Source organism: Arvicola amphibius, chromosome 15 (assembly GCF_903992535.2).
Source record: "Arvicola amphibius chromosome 15, mArvAmp1.2, whole genome shotgun sequence".
Lineage (NCBI taxonomy): Eukaryota > Metazoa > Chordata > Mammalia > Rodentia > Cricetidae > Arvicola > Arvicola amphibius.
The window spans coordinates 17,871,479-17,883,898 of NC_052061.1; positions in this window are offsets into that span (position 1 = coordinate 17,871,479).

Consider the following 12,420-nt stretch of genomic DNA (forward strand, 5'->3'; position numbering starts at 1 on the left):
TTGAGCCAGTCTCAGAAACACAAGCCCACACATCTTCTCTCATTTGTGGGATTTAGGGGTGAAAAAAGATAAAGTAAAAGTGTAAAAAGATAAAGTAAAAATGTAAACCCCAAGTTTACATTTGCATTAATTAAATAAAATTAACCTTGGGTCAGGAGGCTGCGTTAGCAACTAGTTAATAGAACGTGATCATAGATCCTCATTGGGAATCTGGGAGAGACAGGGAGATGCACCAGAAGGAGTAGGGAGGGGTTTTGAGCTGAGTGGCTTTTCTTGTTTAGCTAGGTTTTAATCAACCTTTCTGAGCTAGCAGGTTTTCACCCCAGCCTTTGAATCTCGAGTTTCACTTATAAATAGAATGACAGAGATTTAGTTAAAGCTACCGGTAGCTGTAGCAGCAGAGCCAGTGAATTGGGGACAGAATTCCCTCCAGACTGTGGCCTGAGTGGCCAGGCCACTGCCAGAGAAACAGGCTGGCAACTATGGAGTCCCGATTGGTAGCTGAAGAAACAGTAGATTAAGGAGCAGTCACTGTGCCGGAAGTTAAAACAACACAAGGAGGGGTTCTTAGAGACAGAGAAGGGGAAAGAGCTGGTGTGGGAGATCAGAAGGTAGTGGGTGTGGTGACGATGGCCAAAGTGTGTTACATGCACATATGAAGTTGTTATAACCAGCCCATTACTCTCCACAGTTAATACATGGAAATGAAAGTTGGAAGCAGTAGCAGTGACTGTGAATCCATGTGTCAGCTCTGACTTGGGTGGATGTGGGTCCGCGCACCTGCTGCTAGATGCTCAAGGCTCTGCTAAAGTGAACTCCCCGTGATCGCAGCTCCGGTGAGATCACTTTCCTCACACAGGGCACTGAGGGTTGATCCCAGCCCTGCAAAGTTTCACAGAGAAATGAATGAGTAGAGCTGAATATTTTAATCCGAGCATTTAATCTGTAAGAACCGTAAAGACCCGCTCCATGCTCGTTTAATCTGTAAGAACCGTAAAGACACGCTCCATGCTCATTCCTTTTATCCATATTCCCAGGCACTGGCATCTAGCTTTGCTTTGCATGGGCTGACTTTAGTACTGGAGCCCTCACTAAAGCCTTCCCTTTGGGGCTGGTGATGCGGCTCAGCAGGCAAGGTGCTTGCGGTGCTGGCCTGGCGACCTGAGTTCCATGCCCAGAACCCATTTAACACAAAGCCCACTTTCTAAGTATGTTAGAATCCCACGATTTGTTGAATACTAAAACTGAGGAGCAGTACGGTGGTGTGGGAACTCTGCACCATCCTAAAGCTGGAAGCTTCTAAGGCAAACCATTCTGCATCATCCGCAAGGAGGGTGCAATGCTTTAAGGTAGCAGTCTGTGAGGGCTCTGGCTTATCACGTGGAAAAGGGTCAGTTTGACTCTTATGCGATTCTCCCCCTTCGCCTCCCCCTTCCCTCCTCCCTCATTTGTGTATTCTTTGTCATGAAATGATATACTAGAAGTGTATCATGCTGACTCTTATGATCTTTGACACCCTGGCCTCCAAAATTGCAAGCCAATAAATTTCTGCTAATTATAAGTTATCAGGCCTAAGGTTTCCTATTACAACAGCTAAAGCAGACTAAGTTACCCACTAACCAACTCCCTTCTCCTCCTAGCCCCTGGCAACCACTGCTCAAATATCTCCCCTCACGAAAGCGAAATCAAAGGCAACAGTTTTCTTCTGGGCCAGTGTGTCTCATTTAAGATAACTATCTTCACTGGGCAGTGGTGGCACACACCCTTAATACCAACACTCAGGAGGCAGAGGCAGACGGATCTCTGTTAGTTTTAAAACCAGCCTGGTCTACAGAACTAGTTCTAGGACAGGCTGTAAAGCTACAGAGAAACCCTGTCTCAATATATATATATATATATATATATAAATAAGAAAAATTTAAAAAAGGCTACTGGCTCCGAGGTCCCACCATGCTGTGTACACAACAGAGTTTCCCCTCTTTGATGGGTTGGGTAGACTTTCTGTACATCTGTCAATGGATATTTAAGTGGCTTCCATCTCTTGGCTGTTATGAATGATAATGTAATTGTGAGTTACTGTGGGATATACAAATAAATACTTCTGTGAAATCCTATTTTCAGTTATTTTGGCTATATTCCCAGAATTAGTATTGCTGGATTATTGTGGTAGATTAATCTTTTTTGAGAAATCTCTATGCTGTATTGTAATGAGTCTTTTTCTGTCCCACCAGCCAGCTCCCAAATAATAACATGGAGCCTTCTTATTAATTATGAAATCTTGTCCTTAGCTGAGGCTTGTTTTTATCTAGATGTTACAACTTAAACTAACCTATTTCTGTCAATCTATGCTCTGTCATGTACCATCCACCTCCACTCCTCCTCTTCCTTTCTCTACCCAGAAGTCGCGCCTATGCTTCCTGCCTAGCTCTTGGCTGTTCAGCTTTTTATTCCTCCAATCACCTCATAGCATCTTCACACAGTGTACAAATGCCTCACCACACTGTATTATGAAGCAAACACACAATTTTCACCCTCACTAATAGAACCCTTAGACTCCAATATCCACATTGCAAGCATCCAAAGACCTTCTGTTTGCGGGATAGCTATTCTAGGAGGTGGAAGGTGCTACCTAACTACAGGCTATTTGTTTTGTGTGTATTTCTGTTTGTTTGTTTTTTTCAGACATAGCCCAGGCTCTACATAGCCCAGGCTGTCCTAGAATTCACTGTAGAGACAAGGCTGCCCTTGAACTCACAGAGATCAACCTGCCTCAGCCTCTCAAGTGCTAAGTTTAAAGACCCTGAGCTACCACACCAGACTCACTACAGTTTTGATTGACATTTTCCTGATAATTAGTAAGTAAGCATATTCTCACATGCTAACTGCCATCTAAGTATCTTTTGAGATGTGTCCATTCAAACCCTAACCATAGGGTGATGCATGCTCTTTCTTTACCCCAGACACTAGCCCTATTGATAGACGGTTAGCACAGGAACTTGCATATTGTTGATGGTCTTCTTCATAAAGTTGTCAGTCTCTTTCACTCTAGAAATGACACTGTGGCTAGAGATATGCCAAACATATGACATCTTTATTTTGCAGCAAGAATCTGAGAAATCACACTATCCTTTTTAAAGAAAGATTTATTGGGGCTGGAGAGATGTGGCTAAAAATACCTGCTGCTCTTGCAGAGGACCTGCATTCAGCACCCACACCCAATTTGAGAGGCTTGTAACCTCCTATCATTCCAGCTTCAGGAGGTCCTAATACCTTTCCTGGCTCCATAGGCCTCCACATGCATGCACACATCACACACACACACACACACACACACACATGAACACACACAAACACACACATGGTGGCACCCACCTGGAGGCCAGATACTGACATCAGGTATCTTCTTCAATTGTTCTCCACCTCTGAAACTATCTCTGCCTGAACCTGGGGTGCTCAGTTTGGCTGGACTGCTGGCCAGCAAGCCTCCGGATTTTCCTGTCTCAATCCCATGCTGGGGTTGCAGGCATGGACTGCCACATACAACTTTTGATGTGGCTCCTGGGATCTAAACTACAACCACTCTATCAACAAAACCAGTTCTTGGCTCTCGACCCTTAAAGAAAAGAACAAAATATAAAAATCATGTGTCCTCACTCAACAATGAATAAGTATTGACCTTATATCTAGCCTTCTTCCTTTTCCTCCTAAACATACACTTTTTACTTTAACAATGGAACCATAGTTTATGTGCTATGTATAATCAGTTTTGGTTTTCAAGCAATAAACATAACTAAAAATAAGGTTCAGTAAAGCAAATCAAAAAAGAAAGAAAGGGTCTCCCTGTTTCTTACCAACTTTCTCAGTTTGCTTTTTTTTCTTTCTTTTTCTGTTCCTTTGTAGTTCACCCTCCTTTATTTCCATCTACTCTGTAGCTCATGGCTCTGTGTCTCCCACGACCAGCTACCTCCAAGGCACACAGTTGGTAGGCACAAAAACATTAGTCTAAAATTTAAGAGTCACATTATTATGACTGAAAGACTCAGTTACTATGACAATGTGTGTGCTGATTCAGATATGAGACACACTCAGACATACATAAGATCCAGGCTCTTCATGGGGAAGAGACAGGTTGGGGCTAACATGGAAGCCCTATCTTCATGTAAGATTCCCCCACCCACAGGGGAATTTAATCATCCTGGTCTTCCTTGCCTGTGTGCTTGTCCTGATCTCATCTTCCAACATCAGTGAGTTTCTGCCTTCAGAGAACACAGCTGGACATAGCCAGTCTGGTGATAGATCCAACTAGTGATCATCTGGTAATATAGTGAGCAGTGCATGCCTTGTTTTGGGGAAAGGGCCTTCCAGAATACTGGGTTTGGGCACAGACCCATAGGTGGGTAAGTATATATGGGTGCTTTACTGCTTAATATATTTTTCCATTATTATTATTATTATTATTATTATTATTATTATTATTATTATTCTGCTCCTTGCCCCATCCTCATGCCAGGTTTGGGGTAGTGTTCTGCTCTCTGAAGTTATTCATTGTCTCCTCAAGTCTTTTCAGTTCCTAACTATTCCAGACACAGTTGGTCCAGGGAATGTCTTTCCAGGAAAGGATGCTTACAATCAAGTCAGCTTATGAAAGACTACATAATCTAGTTCTATTTCTGGTGTGAAAAGTCCTTCTGTATATGTGTTGTTTTTATTTGTTAATGAATAAAGCTAATTCAGCCAGTGATTTAGCAGAAAAGAGCTAGGTGGGAAAACTAAACTGAATGCTGGGAGAGAGAGTAGGCAGAGTCAAGGAGATGCCGTGTAGCTGCCAGAAGAGAAAGATGCCAGTTGCCAGTAGGCTGTGACCTTGTGGTAATGCACAGATTATGGAGATGGGTTAATTTAAGATGTAAGAGCTAGCTAGAATACACTTAAGGTATTGGCCAAACAGTGTTACAAATAATATAGTTTCTGTGTGACTTTTTCAGATCTGAGCAGGTGGGAATGAACAAAAAGCCTCTGACTACAGATTGGCGCATGAAATTGTACCAAATAAATCCACACAAAACCTGAGAGAGCTTGGAAAGGAATTATAAACACAAAAAAGAAAAATTTAGCCACATTTTTTTCTGGATGTTTGTGGCAAGCAGGGGTGCCCGTGGCACCTTTAAGAGAGGTGTAGTAAAAACTGCATGGTTTTAAAAATGGCAGCTTCCTGGTTTGCTAGCACAAATGGCTCTGACTCTTTTGAGAGGTCCAGAAATGGAGCATTTAAATGGGGCTTGTGAGCAGAGTGCTAAATCTTGTTTAATGGCAAGATAGACTCACTGTGTGTCTGGAAATAGGGCAATGAACATGCCTTCTCCATGTTGGGCTGAGTGGAGCCAATAGGCAGGGTCATAGAGTTGGTCCTAGCCATGCCCGCTTAGCATTAATAAAAGAGGGCTCCTGGTCCAAAAATAATTACAGATATGCAAGAAAGGCATATTCAGATGGGAAAGACCCCTAAATGGGTCACAGTCTTGGATAAATGCACATGGGCTTGAAAGAGAGAAGAAAAAGAGAAGATAGAATAGACACAGAAAGTCTAGATTATGTATGTTTTCTTTGAATTTTCTGACTGTGAATGAGCTAAGAACAGAGAAACATTTCATTGTATAAGCTGGTAAGCTGAACCAGTATATATACTTGAAAGGTATGTTGACTTCAAAATTTGGGTCTAAGGATATGTTGCTTTGGATAAGAGGTTCTATTTTTCTTTCCACAGAGGATGAGAACCTATGAATTCCTTCCAGATTAATGTGGTTTGATCAAACAAGATCCCCTGAAACAATGGCCTAGATTATCCAACATTTATCACAGCGTCAGGACTGCTGGTTGAGATGGACCTACTACACAGGATACCCTATGACAGACCTGATTAACAGTGCCCCCAAATCAGCAGGAAGTAGTCTAGACAACAATACCCAAATTCTCTAAATGATCATTTATAAATGTTTGTTTACATTTAAAGGAGGATATGCTATAGAGATGAATACTTTGTACTGATCTAGATCTTGGTCTATTGATACAAATTTAAGATCAATTTGTTACACCATATATATGTATTACTGCTCTTGATTAAAGTATTGTGCAGCTCATTTAAAAGCATAATGTATAATTAAGAAATACAGGTTAATAAATAGCCATCTATAAAAGTCAAGCTTGTAGTCATGTTAATTAGGTTTTCTAGATATACAGAGATATATTTCAGTTAGATAGATAATCTTCAAACCTTTCAAATATCTATGGAATATGGCATTTAAAATGTTTTAAGAACCTGAGACTTTTCATAACAATGAGACACATCTGTTCCTGGCGGCACCAATCTACTTCAAGAGGATGATGGGCATCAAAGAGCCTCCTTATAAAATTGGCTAGCCCTTTGGACAAGAAACTGTTCTTGCCTGAACTGCTTGATGTTATGCTGTATAACCTGGACATGCAGGACCCACAGAAAAATGACTGCTGAACTTGCCTAAAGGTGAAAGCCTCCTTCAGGATTTCTGCTTCATGAGAGTCTGACAGACATTCTGCAGGACACAGAAGAAAGTGACTGACAAATTGCCAATCTAGGTGGAACTGTCTTTGAAATTTCCCACTTCATAGAAAAGTCTACTGGATACTATGGGCCTGCAGGCTGAAGATGGATACCCCAACCTGACAGAAAAATTTTGGGTGACTATCCAGGCAGCAAGATGTCTCTGTCATTTCTCAAGTTTTGGAAGTTGCTTACAATGCACTTCCTGTTAACTTAGGTAATATTATATCCTTCTGGAGTCTTTGTTAGAGTTGAAGAATAGATAGTTACAATTTTCCTTAATTATGATAAAAGATAAAGTAGATATAAACATTGTAACTGTAATTCATGCTTAATACCTGTTTTGTTATATGTAATTTTGCTATGTTAAAGTTAAAACCTTCCTTTTCATTTAGACAGAGAAGGGGAAATGGTATGGGAAGTCCTTCTATATATGTGTTGCTTTTATTGGTAAGCTGTTTTGGCCAGTGGCTTAGCAGTAAAGAGCTAGGCAGGAAAACTAAACTGAATGCTGGGAAAGAGAGTAGGTGGAGTCAAGGAGATGCCATGTAGCCATCAGAGAAGAAAGACGCTAGTCACCAGCTGGAACTCTGCTAGTAAGCCACAGATTAATGTGGTGATGCACAGATTAATGGAGATGGGTTAATTTAAGATGTAAGAGCTAGCTAGAAATATGCTTAAGCTATTGGCCAAACAGTATTGCAAATAATATAGTTTCTGTGTGATTATTTTGGTTCTGAGCAGCTGGGAATGAACTAATAACTTCCGTCAACATATTTCAAAGATGCACAATGTACACTGAAGTATCAAAAGTTCTAGAAAATTCTACAGCTAAGAACATTAATTCACCCAATTTGTTTTAAACTTTCTTTACTGTGGACCCTTATAGACTGATGCCTATTCACACATTTTTAAACTGTCCAGTCTGTTCAGAGGATCTTGGTAAAAGCCCACCTTCCAAGGCTCCCTCATCAGAACTTAGCACGCCCCTTTGCTGGCTAACGTGGCATGGGCACTATAGAAGGTGTTTTCACCCTTTAACAATAACTCATGCTCAAGTTCCAGGGATCTTGATTATTTTTGGTTATGTTTAACATACTGTGATAGAAAATTACAGCTCACTGCAGTCTGATTACAAAAACAAAGGATTTGTTCAATTTTCAAAATTTTATTTAAATTATTTTGTGCATGTGTTTATGTATCTGTGTAGGATGTACACCCCACAAGAGTGTGTATGGACATTTAAAAGCAACTTTGTGAAGTCACTTCTCTTCTTCCTCCTTTATGTAGGTCCTGGGGATGGAACTCAGGTCACCAGGCCAGCAACACATCCTGGTGAAGACATGGAAACAGGCAGGTGCAGGAAGCTAGCCTGTCACATTGCATCCCCACGCAAAGAGCAGAGAGAGCTTAGCCAGTGGAACCAGCTATAAACCTCAAAGCCTGACCCCAGTAAAGGACTTCCTCTACCAAGACTCCAGCTCCTAAAGGTTCCACAACCTTTCCAGACAATGCCATTAGCTGGGGACCAAGTATTCACACACATGAGTCCATGGGGGACACTTTCACATTCAAACAACACTATCCAAAGGAAAGGTCACTGAAAGAAAGTAGAAGAATGTTACTTAAACAAATCTCTCCTTCATCTTCCAGGTGATTCAGGGTGGGAGCAAACATCACTGCCTGGTCTATTGGCTGACCTCAGGAGAAAGCCTTGCAGACTGTTGCTGCTGAGTAAGTGGGAGCCACGTTCATACGTCCTTCACACCTCCTCCACACCTCACAGACCAAGGTGGGCTCGTGATTCTGAACAACTTCTGTTTAGTCTCTTCCTCAGTGGCCTCTATTGCCTCCCAAATTTGAGCAAGCTGGTCAGATTTTTATTGAGTATTTAATAACATCTGGACCCAGAAATCTAAAGTATTAAATTGCAGTTAGCTGGGTCTTTATAGTGGTCCATATGAAAATTATGACTGAGCCAAGTCTAAAATTGTACAGAAAAAAAGAAGAGGGAGAGGAACTATGACAGAGGCAGGGATGGTTCTCATGGGAACATGGACTCCATTCTTTCAGGTGTGGGTGTCTGCAGTTTGGATGTGGTATGGCTGCATGTGCAGTTTGGTTTGTATCTTGTTTATGTTCTATGCTGCTCCCGGATCTGTGGTTTTGTGTCATTAATCTTGGCTCATTCCAAAGCATTATTATTTCAATATTTTTTATTCTTTTCTTTCTTCTAGGAGCCCACAACTTGCTGTAGCATATTTTGTTATTTTCCCATGTTCCTTGACTATTCTATTCTGCCTTATAATCTTTTTTAGGTTTCATTTTAACTTACAAAGTAGCCAACTGACTGACTTTCAAACTCCTGTGTGGGGGCCCACAGATGTGAGCCAGTTCCACCCTGACTGGAGGTCAGAGAGTTTGAGTTTATTTTTGTTCTCGCAAAGTTGTTGACAACAGGTGTGGCTACAAATGAGAGATTCTGACCTAGAGTGTGGCTAATTAGTATTTTGGGTGTAGAGGTGAATCTGCTCCATCTGGACCAAAGGTCAGAGAATTCAAGTCTATTCCTTATATCATGGTAATGAAGTCTGTTGCCTCTCCCTCCCCTTTTCTATGCGTGAAGTATAGAAGCGTGTGGAAAATAAACGAGGCGGATTCAGTATTCACTGGATGTCCCTCCGAATGCTGTTCTGTGTTTCTGTCTCTTATATCTGTGTTCCTTTTGCTTAATAATTCTAATCCTCATGCTCCTACCCTGGAACGTACAAGTTGTGTCGAAGCTGGTCTTCGAAACTCCTGGACCCCAGAGTCTGTGGATGGACCCATATACGGCACTCTTCACTTTTTGCTACTGTCCTATTTGTAGCATTTTCTGTAGCATGAATAATAAAAGCCAGAGACAAATATTGGGGTTCAACCTGAAGATCAGAAAAGCAAAGCAGTCAGCCACCTTTGACCTCTACCAAAAGGTGACATCCTGTCTCCACAAATCCTCAAACTCCACTGAGTTCCTATCTCTTCCCCTTTATAGTCCTCTCTCTGCCCAGCCATATCGCTCCTGTCTCCACCTCCCTAGTGCTGGCATTAAAGGTGTGTGATCCCAAGTGCTAGGATCACTTTTGTGTGTGCTCTGTTTCTCTTTTAGACAGATTCAATCTTGTGTAGCCCAGGTTTGCCTTGAACTCACAGAGATCTGTCTGTCTCTGTCTTCTGAGTCCTGGGATTAAAGGTGTGTGCCACCACTCCCTGGCCTATATGGCTGACTAGTATGGCTGCTTTGCCCTCTGATCTTCAGGCAAATACAAATATACCTCTATAATTTCCTCTTGAGTGCTTCATGGAGTTCTATTTCTTTGCTTATATCTGATTTCTTTTTCTCCACTAGCTCCTTTAGCATAATAGTCACAACTATTTGAAATTCCATTTGATCATTCTGATTCTTGCCATGTCTGAATCTGGTTCTGATGGTTGCTTTGTCTGTTCAGACTGTGTCTGCTCGTACTGATTTCCTCTTGCTTTTCAGGATTTTTATGATTAGGGGCTGAAATCTAAACATATTTATGGGTAATAGGAAATGAAATAAGCAGTATGTCTGAGAAATTAACTTAAATGAAGGGAAGACTTACTTTAGCGCATGGTTGCTGAGGACTGTCCATGGCCAATTGACTCTGTGGCACCTGAAGATAGTCAGTGAGGTACAAGAAGGCAACTTGAAAGTCAGGTATGGTGGCAGCATTCCACAAGCTAGGACAAGAATTTTGCAGGCTTGAGTCCAGGCCAGGCTACAGAGACCTTGTGTCCTAAAATGAAATAATTTAATTTAAATACAGATTTTAGAAATGGATTGCCTCTTCTCCTCCCCCACCCCTTGGAATCCATAACTTTTATGTGGCATAGCTTGACATTTTCACAAGGTTCTTGAATGTTCTAGTCTGCTTTATCGTCCCCTGCTTCTGCTTCCCAGGTCCTACAATTGAAAGTGAGAGGCACACTGACCAGATTTTCCCCTTTTGCTTGTTTTAAAAATGTACATGTGTGTTTTTCTTGCAAATATATATACACTATGTACAAGCCTGTTGCCCAAGTAGGTCAGAAGAAAACATCAGATCCCAACCGATGGATGTCTGTAAACCACCATGTGGGTACTGGGAGCTGAACTTGGGTCCTCTGGAAGAGCAACAAGTATTCTTAACCACTGAGCCATCTCTGCAGCCCAGATAGCTATATTTTCAACTACTGCAACTTAACCCATAATATTTTTTCCAGAAGATAACTATTATTTTAAGATAGAGGGAATCTATACTCATCCAACCCTTAAACTATCCTAAGAACAACTACCATTCATTCTCCAATATTTAGCATTTACTAAGTCCAGGTACTGCGTACACAGCTCTGGGCTGATAGCACTGTGTCAGTTACTGTCTCGTTGCTATGATGAAAATGACAGACAAGAAGTAACTCAAGGGAAAGGGGCTTACTGTGACTCACATCAGTGAGAGTTGCTGGAGTGGCTGTGGCCAGAGCACAAGTGACTGGTCAAACAGCTGGCCACCTTCTTCTTCATTCAGTTTCAGATCCAGCCAATGAGACAGTACCATTCACATTTAGTGTGCTCTTCTGTGAAAATTCTCTGGAAATGTTCTAAAAGCATGCCTGGAGATGTGTCTCCTAGGTGATTAAAAAGTCATCAAATTTACAATGAATATAAGCATCACACTATTGCGTTTCCATTTACCAGTGGGAAAACTGAGGAGCAAAGAGATCAAGTAGTCTGGTCCATCTGAAAGGCAATAATGGTCAGCAGGGAAAATAACTATGACCAATGTGATATGTAGATCACTGCCTGCCACTGGGAGCCAGCCACTGCGGTTTCTCAGTTCTCTCCTATATTGTAGGGTAGCTACCATCACTGTACCTTTACAGACAAGGGAGCTGGTAAACATGGAAAAACAACTTTTCTAACTCATATGTTCAGTTCATAATGAGAGCTGACGGTTATATCAACACATAGCTAAGTCAAAACCTCTGCTTTTGAGCGCTCAGTCCGGTGGATGCTCACCTTCCTGGACCTGGATGGAGGGGGGAGGAACTTGGACTTCCCACAGGGCAGGGAATCCTTACTGCTCTCTGGATAGGAGAGGGAGGGGGAGAGGAGAGGGGAGGGGAGCAAATGGGAGGCGGGGAAGAGGCGGAAATTTTTAATAAAAAAAGAAAGAAAGAAAAATAAAATAAAAAAAAATCTCTGATTTTGACCAGGCCAGAGGTTCAGCATTGTAGAACCACTGTTGGGGGCAAGGTGAAAGGATTATTGAGCATAGGAAAATGGAGCACAGTTTTGAAGGAAAAAAAACCCTGCAAATATTACTCTGTAGTATAGCAAACCAAAGTAATAAAGGTAAAAGATATTTTAGAAAATCAGTTTCTCTATCATATCCCACGGCACAATAGCCTTAGGAGGAGGATGGGGCTTTTCTCATATTTTTATAACTACATATATGCCATTTAAAAGGAGTTCAAATGGAGAACAAACACATTGCTCAGCCCCCTCCCCCTTTGACCTCCTTTAAGAGCAGCAGGCACCCATTGTTACAGACACTGTGCCACAAGTGCCAGGCCTGTTAGTCCTGCAACAGCTTATTAAGGGGAATCATGAGATGGCCTGTTTCTAAACATCCTTTGATGGTGGTCCTTTCTCATCAAGAAATTCTTCTGGCTGACCTCTTCCAGCTTCTCATAACCTACAGAGGATGTCAATCCCACAGATCATACACAAACATCAAGGAGTATTTGTTAAAATAACACTCAAGAAATTTGATTTCAGTTGGGAACCAGTATCGTAG